We start from the raw sequence: 26,471 nt of genomic DNA, 5'->3' as shown, positions 1-26,471 counted from the left end.
ACAGGTACAGAAGACCCCATGCCTAACAGCATCTCAGTTTGACACCTTAGCAGTAAAGCTGGTGATAGCACACTCCTGGACCATCATGTGGAGAGCAGCTGCAAGGTACAGGACAAAAGAGGAATGGAAGTGCACCACCTACAATTTTCCATCTTTTGCTTCTCCGATGGCTGCGTCATATTGACCAAGGGATTGCCAGAATTGAGAAGGAGCAGTAGAGCAAGAGAGAGATTTTGCTGAGGTGCCAGGAAACCCTCCAGATAATTGCCACCCAAATTTAGTTCCTGGACTCTCCCTTTGTACAGTCCCTTCCCTGTTTTTTTACATTTTATATGAGTATTTTTAGTGTTCATAGTTCTAGTTAATGCTTATTGTAGGTTTAGGAATAGTTTAGGTTAGTTATAGTTCAGTAAGAGGTTTTCATGTAGTATACTTTTTGTATGGTTTTATTATGGAAGGTTTTTAAGTGGGTCAGGGGTTAATATTTTGTGTTCAACACCCGCATAAAAAATAATATATATATATCTTTAGTTATGCTTCTATACATGTAGGTAGCATATGTTTGGGGTGTAGCTGTTGTTTGTACTGAGCTGACCTGTGCTTATTAGGGTGGTTGCGGGGTTGATGGGTATCTTGTCATGTGCCAATAGTGGTTAAAATAGGCTATGTGTTTAATGATAGTTAGTGTACATTATGGGTCTATTACTATGGCGGGCGGCACCGTAATGGCAAAAGGGACCGCCCGCGCTATGTGCGGTGGTCCCGTGATGCATATTAGGATGCACCCGCCACACTGGTGGTCGCATTCAACATGTTTTACATTGCGGCGGCGGTGCTTTCAGCAGCACCCACCTCAATCCAAAAAAGGCATGTTGTGCATTTGTGTGCACAACGTGGCAGGCACTGCGTGGTGCCTGCCACCTCTGCATGCAATGAAGGGGGGTACCATAGATACCCCCATGTGCATCCCCCACCCCCCAACACTCTGGGGGCCCACAACGGGCCCCCACATTCAGGAACCGCATGCCTTTCCATGGCGGCAACACCGCCATGGAAAGGCACTTCTCCGTCTGTGTTGTAATATCGATGGTGGTGTCTTGCAGACACCGCCACCATATTCAGTCCCTTTTCTGCCCGGTCGACTCGTCGATGGGCGGTAAACCAGCGGAAGGTCTTTCCATCCACCGGGTTCCCCCGCCATTGTAATATGGCGGGGGAAATGGGAGGCAGGTAGTAAGTAATGGCAGTCGGAGTGCCACACCATACGGGTTTTGGCGATCCACCAGCTATTGTATTAGACCCCTTAGTTAGGGTTAGGTAGTGTTTTTAGATATTTGGCTTTACATTTCAATGAGTTAATCGATGTTGTCTAGTTGGATATTATTTATTTGTCATGAGTTGGTACTATTCTGCTAGGTGAGTATGTGATGTTCAATTCGTCCTGAGTACATTGTAGGAAAATGGTGCATTGTCAGAGTCCTCTGCACAACTGTAGGTCTTCTTCACATTAGAGTTATGTATGGGCCCATTTCCATATTTAGTCACTATCATTTGGCCTTGGTATTTGATTTTACACACAGCACAACTCAGGTAGTCTCCCTACTGTAGCACACTGTGTGAAATGGGGAGGGTAGGTGAGTGTTGGATTTGGCATGATACTACAAATTGCTGCTTCCTGCCTGCGCTGGGACACAAACTGCTGCCTACCACTAATCCAGAAAAGGGGGTGGTGATGAACAGAGTGTCTGAATTAAGCAGACCACTCTTACCCAGTCCAAAGATCAGGGCTTGATCCATCACCGTTATTTAGCTCACTGCCCCATCCCAGCTCAGAACCTGGCTATATGCAAATTAGTCTGTCCCTGGCCCAGTGCATCATGGGAACAGGGCAGACCAAACTACCAAGCCAATTCTTCACCATATGCGTGGAAGGGTATACTCAGATGTGAGTCCCTTGCTCATTGCACCATCAGGATTCAAGCAAGCCGGGCCGACGACGCCTGAAATGGCAGAAACCGGTCCCCGGAAGCTTGTTTCCTTCCCAGTATAAGAATTGGCTTGGTAGTTTGGTTTGCCCTGTTCCCATCATGCATTGGGACAGGAACAGACTAATTTGCATATAGCCAAGTACTGAGCTGGGATGGTGCAGTGAGCTAAAAAACGGTGATGGATCAAGCCCTGATCTTTGGACTGGGTAAGAGTGGTCTGCTTAATTCAGGCACTCTGTTCATCACCACCCCCTTTTCTGAATCATTTTGTCCACCATATGCGTGGAAGGGTATACTCAGATGTGAGTCCCTTGCTCATTGCACCATCAGGATTCAAGCAAGCCGGGCCGACGACGCCTGAAATGGCAGAAACCGGTCCCTGGAAGCTTGTTTCCTTCCCAGTATAAGAATTGGCTTGGTAGTTTGGTTTGCCCTGTTCCCATCATGCATTGGGACAGGAACAGACTAATTTGCATATAGCCAAGTTCTGAGCTGGGATGGTGCAGTGAGCTAAAAAACGGTGATGGATCAAGCCCTGATCTTTGGACTGGGTAAGAGTGGTCTGCTTAATTCAGGCACTCTGTTCATCACCACCCCCTTTTCTGAATCATTTTGTCCACCATATGCGTGGAAGGGTATACTCAGATGTGAGTCCCTTGCTCATTGCACCATCAGGATTCAAGCAAGCCGGGCCGACGACGCCTGAAATGGCAGAAACCGGTCCCCGGAAGCTTGTTTCCTTCCCAGTATAAGAATTGGCTTGGTAGTTTGGTTTGCCCTGTTCCCATCATGCATTGGGACAGGAACAGACTAATTTGCATATAGCCAAGTTCTGAGCTGGGATGGTGTAGTGAGCTAAAAAACGGTGATGGATCAAGCCCTGATCTTTGGACTGGGTAAGAGTGGTCTGCTTAATTCAGGCACTCTGTTCATCACCACCCCCTTTTCTGAATCATTTTGTCCACCATATGCGTGGAAGGGTATACTCAGATGTGAGTCCCTTGCTCATTGCACCATCAGGATTCAAGCAAGCCGGGCCGACGACGCCTGAAATGGCAGAAACCGGTCCCCGGAAGCTTGTTTCCTTCCCAGTATAAGAATTGGCTTGGTAGTTTGGTTTGCCCTGTTCCCATCATGCATTGGGACAGGAACAGACTAATTTGCATATAGCCAAGTTCTGAGCTGGGATGGTGCAGTGAGCTAAAAAACGGTGATGGATCAAGCCCTGATCTTTGGACTGGGTAAGAGTGGTCTGCTTAATTCAGGCACTCTGTTCATCACCACCCCCTTTTCTGAATCATTTTGTCCACCATATGCGTGGAAGGGTATAGTCAGATGTGAGTCCCTTGCTCATTGCACCATCAGGATTCAAGCAAGCCGGGCCGACGACGCCTGAAATGGCAGAAACCGGTCCCCGGAAGCTTGTTTCCTTCCCAGTATAAGAATTGGCTTGGTAGTTTGGTTTGCCCTGTTCCCATCATGCATTGGGACAGGAACAGACTAATTTGCATATAGCCAAGTTCTGAGCTGGGATGGTGCAGTGAGCTAAAAAACGGTGATGGATCAAGCCCTGATCTTTGGACTGGGTAAGAGTGGTCTGCTTAATTCAGGCACTCTGTTCATCACCACCCGCTTTTCTGAATCATTTTGTCCACCATATGCGTGGAAGGGTATACTCAGATGTGAGTCCCTTGCTCATTGCACCATCAGATTCAAGCAAGCCGGGCCGACGACGCCTGAAATGGCAGAAACCGGTCCCCGGAAGCTTGTTTCCTTCCCAGTATAAGAATTGGCTTGGTAGTTTGGTTTGCCCTGTTCCCATCATGCATTGGGACAGGAACAGACTAATTTGCATATAGCCAAGTTCTGAGCTGGGATGGTGCAGTGAGCTAAAAAACGGTGATGGATCAAGCCCTGATCTTTGGACTGGGTAAGAGTGGTCTGCTTAATTCAGGCACTCTGTTCATCACCACCCCCTTTTCTGAATCATTTTGTCCACCATATGCGTGGAAGGGTATACTCAGATGTAAGTCCCTTGCTCATTGCACCATCAGGATTCAAGCAAGCCGGGCCGACGACGCCTGAAATGGCAGAAACCGGTCCCCGGAAGCTTGTTTCCTTCCCAGTATAAGAATTGGCTTGGTAGTTTGGATTGCCCTGTTCCCATCATGCATTGGGACAGGAACAGACTAATTTGCATATAGCCAAGTTCTGAGCTGGGATGGTGCAGTGAGCTAAAAAACGGTGATGGATCAAGCCCTGATCTTTGGACTGGGTAAGAGTGGTCTGCTTAATTCAGGCACTCTGTTCATCACCACCCCCTTTTCTGAATCATTTTGTCCACCATATGCGTGGAAGGGTATAGTCAGATGTGAGTCCCTTGCTCATTGCACCATCAGGATTCAAGCAAGCCGGGCCGACGACGCCTGAAATGGCAGAAACCGGTCCCCGGAAGCTTGTTTCCTTCCCAGTATAAGAATTGGCTTGGTAGTTTGGTTTGCCCTGTTCCCATCATGCATTGGGACAGGAACAGACTAATTTGCATATAGCCAAGTTCTGAGCTGGGATGGTGCAGTGAGCTAAAAAACGGTGATGGATCAAGCCCTGATCTTTGGACTGGGTAAGAGTGGTCTGCTTAATTCAGGCACTCTGTTCATCACCACCCCCTTTTCTGAATCATTACCACTAATACAGACATCCTTGTACCAAAGTGCAAGGGGATCTGTGTTGTTGACAGTATTATATTTGTGCAGGAAGGTACACATACCTGGACATAATCTCTTTGTGTTTGCTTCGTTCGCCCTAAGTTGGCAGGGTATGCCCAGACATGGGTCCCTTGCTCACTTTGCCACTGGATTCAAGCTAGCCTGGCTGAAGAAGGCTGTTAGCCCGAAACCGGTCCCAGGATACTTGTTTCTGGTCCAGGGAAGACATGGCTTGGCAGTTCGGGCTTAACTCTTCCCATGATGCAAGGGGTCAAGACTGATTTGTATATAGCAGTGTCAGAACTGGGGTGGCAAAGTGAGCTAAAGAATTATGATGGATTCAACCCAGATCTGGGACTGGGGGTGAGTGTTTGAGAAGTTTCAGCACTCCATCCATCATCTCTTTGTGTTTGCTTTGTTTGTCCTAAGTTGGCAGGGTATGCCCAGACGTGGGTCCCTTGCTCACTTTGCCACTGGATTCAAGCTAGCCTGGCTGAAGAGGGCTGTTAGCCCGAAACCGGTACCAGGATGCTTGTTTCTGGTCCAAGTAAGACATGGCTTGTCAATTTGGGCTGGACTCTTCCCATGAGGCACAGGGTCAAGACTGATTTGCATATAACTGTGTCTGAACTGGGGTGGAAAAGTGAACTAAAGTATGATGATGGATTCAGCCCATATCTGTTACTGGGGGTGAGTGTTTGAAAAGTTTCAGCACTCCGTCCATCATCTCTTTGTGTTTGCTTTGTTCGCCCTAAGTTGGCAGGGTATGCCCAGCCGTGGGTCCCTTGCTCACTTTGCCACTGGATTCAAGCTAGCCTGGCTGAAGAGGGCTGTTTACCCAAAACCGGTCCCAGGATGCTTGTTTACGGTCCAGGGAATTCATGGCTTGGCAGTTCGGGTTGGACTGTTCCAATGAGGCACAGGGTCAAGACTGATTTGCATATAGCTGTGTCTGAACTGGGGTGGCAAAGTGAGCTAAAAAATGATGATGGATTCAACCCAGATCTGTGACTGGGTGTGAGTGTTTGAAAAGTTTCAGCACTCCGTCCGTAATCTCTTAATTGGCAGGGTATGTCCAGACGTGGGTCCCTTACTCACTCTGCCACTGGTTTAAGCTAGCCTGGCTGAAGAGGGTTATTAACCTGAAACCGGTCCCAGGATGCTTGTTTCCGGTCCAGGGAAGACATGGCTTGGCAGTTCGGGCTGGGCTTTTCCCATGAGGCACAGAGTCAAGACTGATTTGCATATAGCTGTGTCTGAACTGGGGTGGCAAAGTGAGCTTAAGAACGATCATTGATTCAACCCAGATCTGTGACTGGGGGTGAGTGTTTGAAAAGTTTCAGCATTCTGTCCATCATCTCTTTGTGTTTGCTTTGGACATAATCCATCTTCATTGGAATCTACTTATTGATAAAAGTGCCACATCACGCAGCTCACATAGAACAAGTAATCAACACAGTTTGTCCAAATCATTTAATGTGTGGATGCACTCACACTCATGTGACGCTTCTCTGGGGCAGAGTAACATAATTCAGTTATTTTGGCCTGTGTTGTATTACTCAACATTTATCAATATATAGAGGGCCAGGAAGAATCCCCTTGCATGTTTTGGTTATTGTCATTCAAGGTATTAGGTTGCCATTGAGCATTCTTATTAGGCACAAGTACAATGAAAATCCATGGGGAATTTGGGCATGAGTATCTGGCTATTATTAGTACAACCATCCAGAGTTGTGTATTGTTAATAATCTTGTGTGTGAGCAGTGAAGTATTCATAATAGGTAATGATGTTGTCATATTTACATTGCAACATTTATGTGGATCAAAGAAAAAAAGTGTTTAGGAGTCATATACCTCACACATCCCATTTATAGGTGGTAAGTATTTATGTACTTTGCTAAAATCTCATTGTGTGTCTATCAAGAAAATGCAGCTTTTTGATTCTCTTTAATCGGGGCCACTGGAATTATGCAGCAGGAGCGGGCCAAATTATGTCACACAGTTGAGTAAATTATGCAGCAAGAAAAGGCAAATTGTGTGGCATAATGCGCACATTTTGAAATAGCATAACTTCACTATTTTATCATTTTTAAACTTGGTAATACTCTCTGGGCATTGGTTGCACGTCGTTAGTACCATTTTAACATCCAAATATTGCCACAAGCAAGAGAAAGATGGCCCGTCCACCTTTTCAAAGGGCCTTCCACTGCGTGGCAACACATGTCATTGTATTTTTTTGTGATGTTTGACCCATTTGAGCTAGAAACAATTTTTTTTGTTAAAATCTTCAGATTATGCAAAAGATGATGGATTATGTGGCAAATGTGGCAAATCTATGATTATGCAAAAATTGTCACTACTGCACAATTGCATGTTTGAATTGCCCTGACTCTAATGTTACATCAGGAAACAACACATTGCTCATTATACCATTGTAATGGATGTCATTGGTTTAGGTGCATATGCAAAGACAGAACGTGCAATTAACTTTAGCTCACTCTTCTTCAGCTTCAAAAACATGCTTTTGTGTTTTTGATTTACATATGTATGTAGATTTTTGAGAATCAACTATCCAAATCTCATAATGGTATTTTACCTATGTTTTATTATTACAGAGGTTCAGATACGGCCCCCATTATGATGTCGGGTGGACAAGGTCGGTGGTTCTGACACCCTAATTTGGATGCGGTTGTACATAGTGCGGTCGGAAGCATCCATTTTCCAATAGGCGCTTGTGCAGCTGGCTGAAAGCATTACCGCCATGCAATGTAGTCAGCAACTTTGCATCAAAATTTGTGATCCATTTCAGGACCCTGCACCATGGTGCACTGCATCATAAATACAGTATATCAATAGTGCAGGGAAATGCTGAAACACAGCCCTGGTTTTTCTAAAGCAATGCTGCGCGGCATAGTTGAGTCACAACTGATACATTTTCCCTTTAGACTCAAGCAATTGAGCTGCCAGGTCAAAAAATTGTACCAGCAAAGCTAGAAGAGAATTCAACAATGCAAACCTGATGCTACCTCCACCTCCTATTGGTAGAGAAATGTACAGATTCGACAAGGTCAGAGAAGACAGTTTATGGCTGTTCTCTCACTCTGCCAAACCTAGAATGTGCCCTAAATATCCGCTTTGGCCTTAATGAATATATAAGAATAATACACACCTTGATTCACCGAGGACTGTCTGAGGGGTGTACAGTATAGATAAAGTAGGTAGTAAATGCTTACCTGTTCAGTGGATGAGTAGAAAGTTTGGAAATGTATGCGCTGATGAGGCTGCACCATTCCCAACATGGCACGCAATCTGTTAAAAAATTTGAGTCATCAAATATTCACATTCAATGTCTGGTTTCCTTGATTCATTAACAACATGGACAAATATTGAGTTTTAATCATGGGAACTGATATATAACAGAAAAATGTTGTGATGCACAAATATTGGTTTTTAGAATATAATTATTTTTATATCATTTTCAGTACTATAGTTGTAAAAATATTGTTTTTCAATCATTGTTATATGTTTGAGGTAATATATTAAATGTAGTTGTTTATATTCTTGGTATAATTGTTATTAATATTGAAATATGTAGTTTGCTATTTTAAATGATTTACTTTTTTAACTTTCTTAGTGATTTATACTGTCCATGTGGGTTGTTTGGTTTGTATTACATTCAAAATATGTTTAATTAATTACTAATTTACATTTATTGTTTTGTGAATTTATTTTTAATTGATTAGTACAAATAGGAATTGTAAGTGGTATATTATAGTTTAAAATTCAGCATTTGAATAAAAAAAAATTATTTAGTTTTATTATTAGTTATAGAAAGTTATATTTTAGTAGAAGATTTTGGGTTTGTAGAGGTATAGGATGGTAAGGGAATTACGTTATAACAAATTAAAAATCATTGGTAATTCGTTTGTAATGGTTTATTATATTATATATTGGTAATTATGTAAACAGATTATTTCTTATTTATTAAGGATTATACATTAGTAAAGCATTGTTAGGTTGGTAGGGGTATAGGGTAGGAAGTTCATTAAATTCTAAATAACACTAAATTATTGTTAACTCATTTTAAATTGTTAATTATTCATTTAATTCATTGTTCATTTTGTAAATACTTCAATATTTATGCTTTTAGTTTGTATTTTAAGTGTGGAGTGCTGGGTTTGTAGGGAAATAGAGGGTTTGTTGAATTACATTAAATGTTTTTAAATTTTATGCTATTTTCTGTATTACTTACTTTAATAATTAGTGTGTAATTCATGTAATATTGTATTTATTTTTATATGTATTTTAGTTTGTAAATGTTTAATGAACATGAATTGTTTTAATGCTTAGTCTTTTTTTTTTATTTATATGAAAAGTATTGATTGGATATTAATATGTATGGTATTTTTACATGTGTTATGTTTAAAAAAATAATTTCTTTTATGGTAAATATTTGCCAGAATTTATTTCTGAGATGATAATTTCTACTTAAAATTAATTTGTTGTTATGAATTTATTAAAATTAAATAAATAGGTGATGATTGTATTACTGTGTTACGTTTGGTAGTTAGTGAAGTTGATATTATTTTATGTAATTTTCGTTTTGACTTTTTTACTTGTTTAAGATATATGATAACATTTCTATAAAATAATGTATATGTTTAGATGTATTTCTGTATTCTGTAATTGAATAATATTTTGTAGTAAGTATTCAAAGTTTAGCACTATGTTAATAGAACTTGTATTCATGCATGTAATGTTTTTTATGTCAAAAATGTTTCCCTGTTGTTGCTTAGTTTGAAGTGGAAAAAGTAAACCTAATACCGCCTCCAAAGTCCAACACCTTCCCTTTTGTTGTTTAGGTTATTATTATATTATTATTCTTTGCATTTCTAAAGCGCATCAGCTACCCACAAAGGGTTTCCCGGCGCATACAATGAGTTCCTGTGGCATTGTAGTTAACAAGCGAATTAGATGTTAAAGAGCGAGGTCTTCAAAGCTTTTCTAAAACTCAAATAATTGGCTTCATTTCGCATTGTGGCTGGCATTGAATTCCAAAGAGTAGGTCCCAAGAAGGAGAAGGATTTTCCTCCTATACGCATCCGTTTAATTTTAGGAATAACGAAACTCTTCACCGCAGCAGAGCAAAGAGTACGAGAAGGGCAATAAGGACGTACCAACGTTTGAAGATATTTTGGGGGTTTTTTCATATGGATTTTGTGCATAAAGCAGAGCGATTTGAACTTAATTCGACTTTCAATTTTTAACCAGTGCAAGCCTCGAATATATTTGGAGGTAGAGGTACTGCTGGGAATTTTGCAGAGTAGTCTAGCTGCGGCATTTTGAACCGTCTGCAACCTTCGGATCGTGGCTTTCTTTGCCCCCAGATATAAAACGTTTCCGTAATCAAGCCTAGAGGTGATTAAAGCATTGATTACCGTTTTCTTGGTCGATTCAGGTACCATCCAGCAGATCTTCTTAAGCCATTTTAGAATGGTGAAGCATGTGGCTGATGTTTTCACTGCTTGCTGGTGCATATTGAGCGAGTCGTCAACAATGATGCCCAGATTCCGTGCTTGCATCACTGGGACTGGGAGCATGCCCATTTCCTGCGGCCAATGTTGTGAGCCCCATAATTCTTTATTTTTGCCCATAACTATCACCTCAGTTTTCTCCCCATTTAATTTGAGGACATTTTCCTGCATCCATCCAGCTATTTTCCTAAGTCCATGTTTTAATGTAGAAGGACTTTCCCTATTTTCTGAGGACAGCGCAAAGAACAACTGGGAATCATCAGCATAGGAGTACATTTGTAGACCAGTGTCTTCTACCACCTTCGCTAGTGGGCTCATATACAAGTTGAACAGTAACGGACTAAGGGCCATATGTATCAAGCCGTTTTTGAGTAGCAAAGGCCGAAATTCGCAGAATTTCGGCCTTTGCGACTTGCAAACGGCCGTTTTGCATGTTTTGGAATTTATGAAACATTCCCAAAATAAGGAATTGCAAACTTGTGCGATTCCTTATTTTTCCATAGCATTTAGGGAATCGCAATTTTGCGATTCCTTAAATGCTATGTATGTAGCATTTTTGGCTTGCGAATTTTGGATAAGAATTCGCAAATTACCACCAACTTGTAGTTGATGGTAACTTGCGAATTCTTCCAAAAATGCACAATTTGGCATTTTTACAGGTGGCATGTGATGCACACACATGCCCATAGGGCATGTATGTGCGCCATATGCACACACATGTTCTTTTCAGGGGTGCAGCAGGGTGTCTTTGAGACACCCCTGCACCCTTGCAATAATTCTCAAATTGTGATTAGCAAATTGCGAATTCGCAATTTGAGAATTATTTTGCATTCATTCCTATGGGCCTCCTGGCCCATAGGAATGCATTGGAAATTATTCCTTAATTGCGAATTCGCAAAATGCGAATTCGCAAATAAGGAAGCTTAAGGAATCGCAAATAAACAGCGATTTTTTTCATACAAACCATTTTGCATTTCCTAAATAGCGATTCCTTAAAATTCGCTATTTAGGAAAATGCAAAATAGTTTGATGAGACATATGGCCCTAAGTATAGAGCCCTGTGGGACTCCATGCTCAAAAACCTGAATATCTGAACTCGCTGAGCGAGAAAAGACTTGGAATGTTCACTCATTTAGAAAAGATTTTAACCAGTTTAATGCAGGGCCTCGGATGCCTAGGGAATGTAGTGTGTGCAATAATACAGTGTGTGATACCGTATCAAATGCGGCACTTAGATCTAATAATACTAGTGCCACTGTTTCACCATCATCAACAGATGGCGAATGTTTTCAGTGACTCCCAGTAGGGTCGTCTCAGTTGAGAAACCTGCCCTAAATCCTGATTGGCAGGGAGGTAGTTGGTCATGAACAGCAATGAATTCGGTTAAAAAGCGATGTACATGCTTTTCCAAGATCTTTGAAAATATCGGTAGTAGGGAAATGGGTCTAAAGTTAGAGGGCAGATTAGGATCTGCTCCAGCCTTTTTTAGTAGAGGATGAATCATGGCATGCTTCCATTCTTTCGGGACGGTCTCTTCCTGTAGGGATAGATTTAGAAGGTCTGTTTCCATTGACTTTTTATCAAGTTATTTAAGTATGGAACAGGGTAGAGGGTCTTTTGGAGACCCAGATTTTATGGTGTTAAGTAATTCCATCACATTCTCAGTGCTGAGTTTTGGCCAAATCTCTAACAAGCTGCTGGGGTTGTAAGCAGTCATGCTTTTTAGAGATGTATCAGTCAAGGAATATAACGGACTGGCTACTGTTTGGCAGCTATTGCTTTGGTCTTTTCCTATCCCTTGATAGATTTTATCCACTTTACTAACGAAAAAAGTGGCCAATAGATCACATTGCTGCTTGCTTAGATCTGGTAGAATTGGTAGAGTTTTTGAGCCTGCCAGTTCTTTCACCATTTTAAATAGTGCTTTTGACCGATTAAGTGCCCCCACAATAGTGGCGTTCACAAAATAAGATTGAGCCTTACTACAAAGTGCATGGTATATGTTTAGTTTGTTCTTGTATACCTTTTTTGCGTCTGATGAGTACGTTTTCCTCCAGATAAGTTCGAAGGTTTTGCACTTCGTTTTTTCTAGTTTCAGCGCTTCTGTGAACCATGGGGCAGGAGGTCTGTGGCCTTTACATTTTAATTTTGTTCTTGGTAAGCAGGTGTTATTTGCTGTCATAAGCCATTTCTGTACTATTGTAGATAATGACTGGACAGATTGTGCAGAGCATGGGGTATGCGAGTTCAAAAAAGTATTCAGAGCATCAATATCCAGTTTTTTCCAGTTCCTAATAAATTTAGGTTGTTCAGGTATGTCCCCCGTTTTTACTAAAGTGATTTGAAGTGAAAATCTGACCATATAGTGGTCTGACCAACACAACGGTAGTGCAGGGAGAACCTTCAAATCTTTGATGTTAGAAAAAACTGGGTCCAGTTGATGAACTGCAGTATGCGTAGGTCCCGAATTGAGTAGTTTAAGATTCAGAGATGCTAAGTCGGCAACAAATTCTGCAGCCTTTGAACAGTTAGGATTTTCCAATTGCAGATTGATGTCACCAATCAGGGAAAAGTTTGATGCCTTCATGACTAGTGGACCAATGAGTTCTGGGAGAGCCGTCGTCCAGCTAGTTGCCGTCCCTGGCGGATGATAAATAAGTGCCCCTGTTAGCATATAATTGGGGGTAAGACATAATAGCTGGGTAAAGTCAAAGCTATATTCCTTTTTGAAAATGATAGCAATCCCCCCCCCTACTTAATTTTTTCGGTCTAACCTTACTATTGCATAGTGTTCTGGCAAGGCCGCTGCAATATCAGGTCCCGAACATTCTTGGAGCCATGTTTCCGTTAGGAACAGGGCATCCGGTTTTTCATCTGACAGTGTATGAAAAATCTCCAATTAATGTTTAGGTAGAGATCTCCAATTCAGACTAAGAAAGGAAAAGGTTTCCATTTTGGATTGACAAGTGAGTTTCTTATCCATCCCCTTAACTCCAATGAACTTACTGCCTTCTGATATTGCAAAGTTACACTTGTTACAAGGTTCAATATCACCACTCAAGTGTAGTAAATTACAAAGTGCTAATCGTGGAGTTCTTAAGGCCATCAGTTGGTATGAATTATATTTAATTGACACGCACCCATTTTCATGCGTTGAGATATCTGAGGTCATTACATCTACTCGTACCTCAGTGTCTTTGACGTTCCTAGGTGGCAGAGTTGGGGCTAAGGCCCTGGGCCCGATCCCGGCGCGGACGGGCGCAGACGGGCTTACCCTTGGCGCACCTTCGGCGTGCCATTGGTGCGTTCGCTGCGCGTCCAATCAAGGGGAACCATATATACTGAGCTACGCCCAGCAACTAGCCCGCTGCTCACTCCGAAATACCCCTAAGATGGCGGCGGTATTCGGCGGCAGTCTCCGGGTGATTTTTAAGGTTCCTGACCTGTCCAAATCGACAGATCCAGGTACGGTGAATGGACTTGTGCAAATAGGCTCAATGTGCAAAATGGATTTGTGCAAATAAGCTCAATATGCAGAATATAAAACCACGCGCACAATTATAACATCAGCCACAATTTAAACAGTTTTTCAAACTCTAAAAGCAAGAACCCCCGGCTTTCCGCCTCAGGGGTGATTCACTCGTAGCAGGAATTGATCAGGGCAGTGGGAATAGGCGTCTTATATACTGAGCTACGCCCAGCAACTAGCACGCTGCTCGCTCCGAAATACCCCTAAGATGGCTGCGGTATTCGGCGGCAGTCTCCGGGTGATTTTTAAGGTTCCTGACCTGTCCAAATCGACAGATCCAGGTACGGTGAATGGACTTGTGCAAATAGGCTCAATGTGCAAAATGGATTTGTGCAAATAAGCTCAATATGCAGAATATAAAACCACGTGCAGGTTGGAGTGGGAATAGTAAATTTAACCTATACAAAGACCAATACTTTCCCTACTGTTGGACTGACTGGAGAAGGAATAGTAAATCTAACCCCTTTAAAGTACAATGCTTTCCCGACTTTTGTTTAGACTGGAGTAGGAACACTAAATTTAACGCCTCTGAAATCCAACACTTTAGCTACTGTTGCACTGACTGGTGTAGGAATAGTAAAGCAAACCTGTCTGAAATCCAACGCTTTCACGACTCTTGCTTAGACTTAGACTAAGAGCTGGTTACATTTTCAGTGGTCCGCTGCGAGCTTGGCATTCTGACCTCTGTATTACGAGACATGCTGTTACATAGACAAAAGACCACTGCAGTCCTGCCGCAACCACCAGCCAAATCTAACCGATGGAATAGACCAATGAGCCAGTCTGAGGCTGTGACCACTAGTGATATTGCTGCCCCAAATACGAGTTGCTTGACTGTGGTGGTCCAACAACCACATCTTAGCAGGTTGGAAGGGAGGTATATAAGGACACAACTCACCTCTACTCACCTCTGCACATCCTGTGCCACCATGGAACCAATCATACATGGCAATGCTGTACCTGCCTGATCACTTCCAAAACCCACACCGACGTGAATGCAACCAGCGGTAAGTCACATTACTACCTGTTTCCATAGACTCCTCAGTAAAACAATGTTCCGCATTGGACCAGGCAAGTGTGTTGGGTGGTTTGGCCAAACATATTTCCTGGGACCCAGTTTGGGATCTGTATGACAATACATCTGTATGATGTCTCCATCCCAAAATCACTGTTACTGCACATGCACATTATACATAAATGGATATGTGTTTACAACTTATAATCAGTGATAGTGATGTGCTCTTTGAATTTTGTGTCACACAACAGCACTTCCTCATCACACCTATTAATCTCCGAGTCACACTCACATTGCTCACATCCCATATACTGTTTTGATTTCAAAGCTACATCTGTATGGATGTGCCATTAAAATGAAACAGACCTCTGCTGCAAATCTGAACTGGACTCTCACACAGAACCCACATTAGGCAATGTTAGTAAATGGGATTTCAAAGAATCAGTGTGAGAAGCTTTCTAAGGGCACAATGGAAACACACTCTGCAGAACAGGTATGCCTTTATCACGGGGACCCTGAAAGGCTGGGGCTTTGAGGGAAAGTACATTTTGTGCATGGCTGGTAGGCTCAATGTTCACATGAACTGTGAATTGAGGTATATCAGGTACAATCAATAGTATTGCCAAGAGCCATGTATGTGAATGTAATTGGTAAGTGCAAGTCAGGAAAGCAAACATAGCACTAACAGCATTTCTCACACATCTAGATAAAGTAGGTGTATGGTACACACTAGAAAATTGACATATTTCAATACAAAATTCCGCAAAGGTATGACAATTTAACACCCTCCATGTGTGGATAAATAAATATCTAACTACAACATATCAAACACATAACCAACCTACATCATACAGAGAACTGCAACCTAAATGATGTTGACAGTGGCCAGGCCAAGCTTAAATACTAACCACATTTCATGTCAGACAATGCAATGTCTGCACTATTTGGCATATGTGATGTTACAATGCTTGGTGTTACCATACGGTAGGTTTCAACCCTATCGTTACATCGTCCGCATTGTTACCACGCATGGCATTAATTGCAAGTCAACGACTTGTACTAGATGGCGCGCTGGACATCGGAATAGTATAAATTACTATTCCTACTCCAGTTAGCGCAACAGCAGGGAAGGTGTTGGATTTAAACTCTAACACATTCCCTGGTGTTACACGCCACCAAGCGCAAGTCGTTGAAATGACTTGCGATGTAATGCGATGCGTGGTAACAACGCTGACTATGTAACGTCTGCGTTGTTATCAACCTGTGTGGTATTACCAGCGTTGTAAACGCTGTCTTCCCCCCATTTGGTTTTCATCTCACATAGACATTCACCCAACATTTACCTTTGTCCTGTGTAACTCCAGCACTGGGTTCAAGGTCACATCATACTATCCACATCAACTGAATCAGCAATAAGGGATGAAACAAATACAACTGTAGTCACATCTTGCTAACTATACAATAGCTTCAAATCATTAGAAATTAATTGCAGCACCAATGTCTGCAAAACAAGGAAAAGGTTTAATGAATGTAAGTTTGTGAACCATAATTTTCAACAAAGACCAATGGCCAGTCCATGTAAGATTCATGTGCCACAGCACAATCCTGTGCCAACAAACTTGCCCTTTCTGACACAGCCAGGGAACCTCCTCACTAAGGGGCATCCATTGGGCATAGCAGGCACCTTGAAGATGGTACTTGGGCAGGAGGGGGTTGGGGTTTAGCTAGGGGTAGTGTTAGTTTTAGGAGGAGTTCTCTTGGATTTTTCTGGGATTTGGGCTGGGTTCAGTGGGTTGGGCATCTGGTTTCTCTAGGGTGACAGGGATTTTGAAGGTATAGGCCGACCTTAGGGAGTTTTTGTTTTCTATTGGTTTTGGGCTGAATTCAGTGGGGTCAGGATCCAGTTTCTCAGCGGTGGAGTGGGATGTGGAAGGTATGGGTTGGGCTTTGGAAGATTTTTTTTGTCTTTTTTGGTTCTAGGCTGGGTTCAGTGGAATAGGGTTCTGGTTTCTCTGGGGTGGAGTTGGATGTGGAAATGATGGGCTAGGTTTTGGGAAGGGATCTTTGGGACTTTAGGAGCTCAGGTGCCTCAGGGCTAGAGGCAAGGGTAAAAAACATATCTTCACAGGGGTAGGATGCTCAGGGTGGAGTTCAGTTTGGGAGGTAGAGGGAGTGTAAGTGTGTGCTGTCTGAACTGTGTGTTTTGTGGGTCTCTGTTGTGTGGGTGACTAGGAGTGTTTGCGTTTTTGCCAGTGTGGGTTGTGGATGTGCTGGTTGTTGTGGAGGTGTCTGTGTCTCTTGCTGTAATGCATGAGGGTATGGTTGTGGGAGAAGAGGGGTCTGTGTCTATTGTTGTGGTGCCTGGGGGTATTATTCTTGGTGTGGAGGGGTCTGTGTCTGTTGCTGTGGTGCCTGGGGGGTATAGTTGTAGGTGTGGAGTGGTCTATGTCTGTTGTTGTGGTGCCTGCGGGGTGTGGTTGTGGTTGTGGAAGGGGTCTGTGTCTGTTGCTGTGGTGCCTGGGGGTATGGTTGTGGTGGTGGAAGGGTCTGTGTCTGTTTGTGTGGTCCCTGGGGGTATGGTTGTGGGGGTGAAGGGTCTGTGTCTGTTGCTGTAGTACCTTGGGTATGGTTGTGGAATTGGAGGGGTCTGTGTCTGTTGCTGTGGTACCTGGGGTTATCGTTGTGGGTGTGGAGGGGTCTGTGCATGTTGCTGTGATGCCTGGTGGTATAGTTTTTGTGGTGGAAGGGTCTGTGTCTGTTGATGTAGTGCCTGAGGGTGTGGTTGTGGGGGTGAAGGGATCTGTGTCTTTGGCTGTGGTACCTCAGGGTATAGTTGCCGGGGTGGAGAGGTCTGTGTCTGTTACTGTGGGGCCTGAGGGCATGCTGGTGGTGGAGAGGGGGTGAGTGTCTTCTGGGTGCTTGCATGTTTTTGTTTTTTGTATTTTGTGTGTTTGTGCATGGTGCTTGTGTCTTGAAGTGCGTTCTTGCTTAAGTGTGCATGCTTGTGACAGGAATGGGAATTGGGAATTGGGAAGGGAAGGGACAGGAGGTGGGGTGGAAGGTTCAGATGGGTAGAAGGCTGGCATGAGAGATGAGGTCAGAGTCTGCAATGATCTCTGTAGGCCAGACATTGCAGTGTGAATGGCTCCCAGGTAGGCAACCATCTGTATCAGCTGGTTTCCTTGCCCCTCGATTGCATTCAGGACTGAATTCTGACCAATAGTCAGGGCAGCAGGGCTAACAGGGGCAGGGGCTGTCATGCCTGGAGTGAAGCAGACTGCCCCCTCTTAGGGAAGTGGGGCTGGCCAACTTGTTGGGGTACAACAGAGAAGGTGATGATTGAACTGGGGGTGGTGGACAAGGATGACATTGGTACTGATCCATTGGGGCCCTCCACCCCTCGGAAGTGTCCACCAGAGGATGACTCAGATGATGATGAGCTTGAGCTGCTGTCCTCTGCCACTACTCACACCGTCCTGATCACTGGGTCCCTCTGTGTTTGAGTTCTCACATCCAGAAGCACTGTGACCAGTTGTGTCCCCAACCACGTTGGCCCCTTCTCCTCCTCTTACCTTGGATGCCTCCGAAATGACATGCATCATGGGTTATTTGCAACAGTATTTCCACACCTGACCATCACAAATCAGCAGAAAACAACAATGAAGTGCACATTTCACACCAGCTTTATGGTTCACTTTATAGGCTTCAAATTTAGCATGAGCACCTGCATGCATGCTACACAATCTGAAAGCAGATGGGCCCACTCATGCCATAGCTACAGGCATGGCCAAATGCATTGATGGAGTTGGCTACACCCCATCCTTATATTCATGGCTAGGATAGTCGATTCCCCTTGCATACTTTGGCAAATAAGATGTATACAATTTGAGATATACACAATGCTCACACGAGGCCCAGAGTCCAACAGATCTACCTATCCCTCATAATACATCATGATGACATGTAGGTCTAGTAAAACACCACTTTATTATCAATTAGTGTTATGGCAGACATCACATGCAAATACTCATTGCACATTGATGAGACTTTGGACTCCAAATTACATCATATGTCCACTTCCTGAAATGTCTAATGAAAGCTGTACAGATGTAGTTTAGCTACTTACCAAGTGTAGCATATAAAGTTGCTTGAAAACATTGAGGTCCAAACATTTGGGTTATAGTCACTCTGATTTCACACAGCACAAGTCTTTATATGGCCATATGAACATCATCAATCCAGCTTGGTGCAGGTGGTACCACCATTCGTAGATTGTACACCTACAAGCCAATACACCTTTGTTGATTTTGGGTGTCCGTGTATATCTATGACATGAAGATGTGGGATCACTAGAGCCCCAATGGGCTGGCACATCAAAGCACTCTTTGGTTTTTCAAACTCTGATTGCCTTGTAGGGATCAGTGTAGACACTCACATATTATCTCTACAGTTCTATGTCTCGCTTCTAAGCCCGGACGATGAGCTCCGCTCCATTCATGGAGCTTGTGGAGTTTTCTGCACATTGCGTAGCATGCGGAGTTCTTAAAAAACTTTGTTCACAGGAGCAGAGTTTTTTTATTCGCTCGCGCTCCACAACGTCAAGTTAGTGAGTGCGAGTGAGTGAAATCTACCTCTTGGCGAGACTTTTCCTTGCTCGCACTCCCCAACGTCAAGTTGATAAGTGCGAGCGAGAAACATTCACCTCCCAGTGAGATTTCCGACCACAAATGGTCAGATTACACAATGCAGGCAGTCTCAGGTGGTCTCGACAGCTCACGTTGAGAAACCTGTTCACATTGAGAAAGTTACTGCCCGAGTAGAAAGTCTACTCGAGCAGCAGAAAAGAATCAGTGACCTCTTTTTTTTTTTTTTTTTGTCCTCATGTGCCTTTCCTCACCCGATATTGTCGCGGATCCGCCCTGGGGTGTTTCATCTCATATAGCAAGCGTAGTGTTGTTAAGGAGCATCTTATATCTTGTTCGCCCTTCCTCCTTACAACAGGACTCCCACCGAGATTCTAGAAAAGCTTAATCATAGGACTATTATTACCTCTAAGTTTTTATCTTTGTCATCCCCACCATCACCCATAGTGTTGTAAGAACGGAGTCCAAAATTTGCATCTCTTCTTATTCCGACCAGCCAAATCTAGCTTTGCTATAGCTCTCATAGCCCTTAACCAAGTCAGCTCAGACGGAGGGACCACAGATATCCACATTCTGCAAATTTCCCTTCGAGCAACCAAGATACCATAAAACAGCAACTTCACTTTATCGTTGTAGCCCTTACCTTGTAGGTCTGCCATTCCTGTCATAACAAGTTCAGGGCTTACCTCCAATTGTTGGGCCAATGCAGTAGACAAGCATTTACTCACTGCTTTCCAGAATTCTTCTATCCCTGGGCATGTAACAAACATGTGTAGGTCGTCTTCGTTCGGACTGTTGCATTTGGAACACCTCACTGTACCGCCATCTTTGAATTTCGCCAGTTTTTTTGGTGTCCAATACGCCCTGTGGAGAGTGAACAAGTGGTTTCTCCTTAAATTTGCAGGTTTAACCACCTTGTATAGAATCCACATAGATACTTGCCATATATCCTCTGTCGCGATCCTCGGCAAGCACTCTCCCCACAGGGACTCTGGCAATACGAAAGGTCCATCTTCAAGGTCCACTATCGACCAATACCACATCGCCACCTCTTTTTTAATCAAAGTATCCAGAGCAAGTTTCTCTTCAAAAGCATTATAGTGCCCAAGTAAATTTTCCTTCCCTGCAGCCCAGCTTTGTATCTGCAGGTACTTAAATTTAGAAAAATTATTGCCCCACTTCTGTTCACAGAAGCTCCATGGTACCAAATTCCCTTCTAAAAACAGATCCCCCCATCTCTGAGGACCTGCTATTTTTAATGGTGTTGCCAAAGCATCTTCAGTCCAACTCGGAGCTCCCGGCGTATCCCAAATTGGTGCCATTGCACTAAAATATGGTATCTTTGTTACCCTCCTAACTCTGTACCATAGCATAGCCAGATCTTTCAAAATCTTTAACCTTATTTTTTTTAAGTATTTCGGGTCGGCAAATTTGTACATAAAAGCGTTCTGATTGGTCTTCTCCGTTCTTAACAATGCTGAAAGTAATATGCCAATGTCTGAACTCCCTGGGGTTCCCAAAAGCATTCTGCAGTTCTTTAACAAAAAAGCCCAAGAGTAAATCTGTAGATCTGGGGCTGCCAGACCTCCTTTCAAAAGTTTCCTCCTCATTTTTTTTTCCAGGATAAACGTGATCCTTTAGATGCCCAGATAAAAGACCCAATCTCACTTTGCAGCTTCTTAATCTCCTCTCTCTCGAACATAAGTGGGATAGAGTCAAAGAGAAAAGTCAACTTGGGTAGCACCATCATTTTCACAAGGTTGACTCGGCCATACAGTGTTAGCGGTAAATGCGACCAGCCTTTCATGGCGTGAGAAATTTCTTTCCTTACTTTAGCAATATTTACTTTAGTAAGATCCTTGATGTTCTGTGTTATTTGCACCCCTAGATATCTTATCTCTGTTTTGCATCCTGTGTCTCCTGCATTTAAGTTCCAGGCCATAATCTCAGTTTTATCCCTATTTAGGCGATATCCGGAAACCTCACCAAATTCCTTCGTTATAGTTTCTATGCAGCTTAGTGATTGATGTAGTTTAGGGGTTAAAATAACTATATCGTCCGCATATAGCCCAATCTTTCTGGCCCAACCCTGAAACTCAAAAGAAGGAATCAACTCTGCCTCTCTTATTCGACACGCCAAAGGTTCTATATAGAGATCGAACAAGAGAGGAGATAAAGGGCACCCCTGCCTTGTGCCCCTCATTACCTTTATTGGTGGGGTTAAATTCCCATTTACTAATACCCTCGACGTGGGTGACTGATATAGCCGTGTCAAGACCGAACCAAAGTTGACCCCGATCTGTATATGGGCTATTAACTCTTTCAAATACACCCAATTAACACGATCAAATACCTTGGCGGCGTCCAAGGCAATCACCGCCAAGGGAAGATTATATGTAACTGCTGCATCTATACTACCTATAAGGGAAAATGTTAACTCCTTTAAATACCTCCCTTTAATAAACCCCTTCTGATCTGTGTGTATTAGGTGGGGGGCAGCTCTAGCCAGCCTATCTGCCAGGATCTTGGCAAAGAGCTTATAATCGCAATTTAACAGCGAAATCGGCCTGTAAGAGTCCATATATTTTGGTGATTTCCCATGACGCTGGGAGAGCTGCTTTGCCTAGGAAAATATCGTTAAAAAGCTTTGTTAATAAGGGTGCTACACTCGTTGCCACTGCCCTGTAGACCTCGGCAGGAAGCCCATCTGGTCCTGGCGCTTTCCCTTTTTTCACATTGCTTATAGCCCTCTCAACTTCTCCCAATGTTATATCTTCATCTAATAGTTCCTGGAGCTCTTCTGTCAATGGTTTTAAGACCTTCACCCAATTGTCTATTGCATGTTTAGCCGGAACAAGGTCCTCCCTATACACCTCTTCAAAATATCTGTAAAAAGCCTCCGCAATATCCTTTGTATCAGTGACAAATTGTCCTTGTTCACCATCTTTCACTTCTTTAATTATGCTACGTACCCGCTCACTCCTAGTTTTCCAGGCTAGTAGTTTACTTGACACCTCACCATACTCGAAATGCGCTAGTTGACTAGCCTCGTATTTTTCCCTAACCCTGTAAGAAACCACTGCAACAATTTCTCTTTTTAGTTCTTCCAAATCTTGAACAATCTTTCCTTTAGTCTCGCCACTCATTGACTCCACTAGCTCTCTCTCCTTCTGACGGACCTCTTTTTCCAGAGATTCTATCCTGCCGAAGTATGCTCTTCTTTTACTAGCCGCCAGAGCTCCCAATCTCCCTCGGAGAAAAGCTTTACAAGCCTCCCAAACAACCTCGATATCCGCTGACCCCACATTATGTTCTACAAATCCATCTAATTCCTGCCTGAGATTCTCTATCAACCCAGAGTCATATAATATGGTTCGATCCAACCTCCAGACCGAACCCAAATTGCTCACCCCTGTCCTAACCTCTAGGGTAACTGCTGAATGGTCTGAGAGATGTACCCCAACATGAAGGATCTGTTTTGCTCTCCCCAACAACCTTAAATCTATTAAAATGTAATCGATCCGTGATCTGTGACGGTATTTTTTATTATAATAGGTATAGCCTAGTGCTTGACCTGACCTTTGTCTCCACACATCGCATAAACCGAACTGATCCATTACCCCTTTAACCCTTTTTGACATTTTGCTATTTACCTGCGCCCTATTGTTTGAAGATCGGTCCAGTTTATGATCCAGTACCGTGTTAAAATCTCCGGCAAGAATAATATTACCTGTAAGGCCTACCATCTCTTTGATTAATTCATCCAAAGGCCCCACATCGTCCTGATTTGGACCGTAATACCCTATGATATTGTATACAAGGGTACTAATTTTCATGGTAACAATCAGCCATCTTCCTTTAGTGTCAGCTACCTCCCCCTCAATGGTACAATCAATCCCCTGTCTTACCAGCACTGCAATCCCTTTTGTTACCGCCGATTGTGGAGTGTAAAAGACATGCTGCAGCCATCGCTGTGATGAAAAATATCTCTTGCTCTCTTCCCCAGTTAAATGAGTCTCCTGTAAGATCATAATATGTGCTGGAAGACCCCTTAAATACTTCATTATCAAATCCCTCCTGGACCTCACTCTTAAACCGTTTACATTCCACGAAGTCAAGATCAGCTCTGCAACACTACCCCCCATCGTCACATATCCCCTCGGAGCTCACTGGCACCCAGGTGAAAAAATAGCGCATGAGAACCTTTTTTAATTTTTCTTTCCCTGCTCCCCTCTCTCCCGCCCCCTCCGCTGCCTTCCTCCCGGTTCCCCCCAATCCCCCTCCCTGGAAAACCCAACCAGCTTCCTTAGGCCCTACCAAGGCCTTTGAGTACCCGTGGGAGGTATGGCGTTTTCTTTACTATTTTCTTGTACATGGAATTTAAGCCTCTATGCGTCCAATGGATACCCATTCATCTAGAGCCATCCCCAATTACACAAGTCCAGCCTGACATTGATCCAAAAAAGCATCAACATCCTCAACAAACCTAAAAGTGTGCATTCTGTTCTTCCACATGACTTTTAAAAAGGCCGGAAATTTTAGTTGCACAGTAGCTCCCATACTTCTTAATGGCTCTATCCTTTTGCCCAGCTCCCATTGTCTGTTTGCTGTTACCACCGATAGGTCTGACCTGACCTCAACTCTAGAGTTATCTACCATCAAAGCTCCTTTTTTCAAAGCCGCGACCAGAAGTTTTTCCTTTAAGCTATATGTCAGGAAGTTAATCAAGATCCTTCTGGGTTTTGAGCGATTTGGGTTTAATCTGAAGGGATCACGATGTATTCTCTGAATATCCAGCGAGATCTCCTCCTCTGTTTCTTCTATCTGTAGCTCTGTTTTCAATAAATGGACAATATAGCCCTTTATATTTTCACCTTCTTTCCCTTCTGGCAATTTCAAAATTTTTAGATTATTTCTCCGTTGCATGTTCTCCAATCTTTCCAGCCTATCTTCATGTACCCTCTCCCTGGATCTAATCTCTTCCAATTCCTTGCTGTTATCCTCTACCTTGTCTCTAATCTCCTGGACTCCTAATTCGAGAGCTTCTGTACGCTTGCTCAAATCATCAAACTTAGCCTCCAAAATTCCACATACCTCCCTGATTCCCTCCTGATTTGCTTTTGACTCTTCAAACCCCCTATGTACATCCAAGTCAAGTTTTCTTAAGAGGGCTATAACCGTAGTATCTAGATTTTCAGCCTCAAATAAACTCTCACTAGCCCTCCCCACACCCTCCACTTCCTCTCTAGTGCCTGATTCTTCTGTCAAAGGGGGTTCGCTTTCCACTAAGCTAGTGGGTGCCATATTAGCTTCCTGCCCTAACTCCTGCTTGATATCTGATATATCTTGATTCTCTTGAATTACATCCTCCATCTCTAAAACCTGGTATCTATTCAGGCTTAATTGATCTGCCCAGTCTGTCAAGCTATTTTCTATCCCAGGCGTTTTCAACCCAGTGACAACTTCAACACTCTCCCCCTTCGTCTGTTCTTCCTTCAAATTGCCACTATTATTCAAACTGACGCTGTCTGGGACAAAATCCTTTGATAATATTAGAGTTTTGGGCAGTGGTTTAAAGTATGCACTCAAAGAGGGTTTTATTAATAAGGTTTTACCTGCTAATCCTGCTCTGTTATTTTGCCTACTGTGCTTTTTACTATTATTCCTGTGATCTGAGCCTAGATCTTTTTTATAAGTCTTCTGTATGTTGGCCTGTTTTTCCTCTCTCCCCAGTCTCTTACTTCTCAGAGCATATCCTTTATTTTCCTCCTTCTTAATATGTACTAAGCCCTTTTTTCTCTCACTCTCACTAAAATTGTTTTGGAAAACCTTTGATCGCGCCCCCTTCTCCTTATCTCCCCTGCCTGTGTTCTCAGCCCCCACCCCAGAGGCGCTCCTTTTAGAATTGGAGTTAACCTGTGACACTAAAGCTTCTCCCACCTCGACTTTGTTTTCTTGCTTCAAGCCCCCAGCACCGCGACCAATAGCCCCTCCCGCGCTATACTGGAACCTAGCTGCTGCTCTCCTACCTCTACCTAGCTCCGCAGCCGCTCTCCCCCAGCGTTCTCCTCGACCGGCAGACTGCTCCTCCGATGATTCTGCCGGAGGCTCCTCCTCACCTCTCCTCTGCCTGGGTGATCGCTCGTTATGATCCGCCGCCATGCAGTGCCTGCGGCTGCCGCCACCCTTCACTCGTAGTATCCCCCGCCCTTCACTCCTCCACTCCTCCACTAGCCGCTTCCAGGACGGGACCGAACGAAATCCGCTCGAGAGGGCAGAAGAAAAAGCCGGCACCGTGAGATTAGGTGAGGGAACTGGACGCCCGCATGTTTAACGCGTTGAACGCGTAACAGGCTGTTTGCTTGTCAGATGAAACGCCGCTCTTCCTCCCCGGGCACTCGCGACCAACTACCTAGCTGGCCGCCATGTTTCCCTTCCCCCTCAATCAGTGACCTCTTGAGAATGGTGCCATTCGCGTTGATTTTCCAGAGCAGGACAAACACCAGGCACTGAAAACCTATGCGAACAGGCATGACCAAGTGCACTACACCCTTGCAGAACTCTGCGTAGCGCGGCGGAGTTCTTTGGTCACTTTGCGGAGTTCCAAACAGCAGAACTCTGCAAACTCCGCCCAGGCATACTCACTTCCTTGTGCATATTACCAGTCAGTGAATCAGTGTTGTGAAACACTGTCGCAGATGAACCAATAACTTGCAAGTGCACAGTGGTCAACATGTAGGCACTAATGCAGATGGCACTAGTGAAGTTTGCGCAGTCATGTCACTGTATTAACAGTACATACCAATGGGAACTGTTTTACCGTCACTGCATGTACTGTGCACTCTATTTCATGTTAGATGGAATAGGGCCACCATCACATGAGAGACAGTAGTTAGGGAACCTCACTCCTCACACAAGGAAGACAAATTGCTTGTGTGTTATAATTATCACCCAGAACAAATAACAACTCAAAAAGGTGTCTGCAGTAAATAGAAAAATGTGGACAGGGCCCTGCTGTGTTCCTTATTAGAAAGACAATAGGCAGAGTACAGCAGCA

Source organism: Lissotriton helveticus, chromosome 5_1 (genome assembly GCF_964261635.1).
Source record: "Lissotriton helveticus chromosome 5_1, aLisHel1.1, whole genome shotgun sequence".
NCBI classification, from domain to species: Eukaryota; Metazoa; Chordata; class Amphibia; order Caudata; family Salamandridae; genus Lissotriton; species Lissotriton helveticus.
This window is presented reverse-complemented; position numbering follows the sequence as displayed.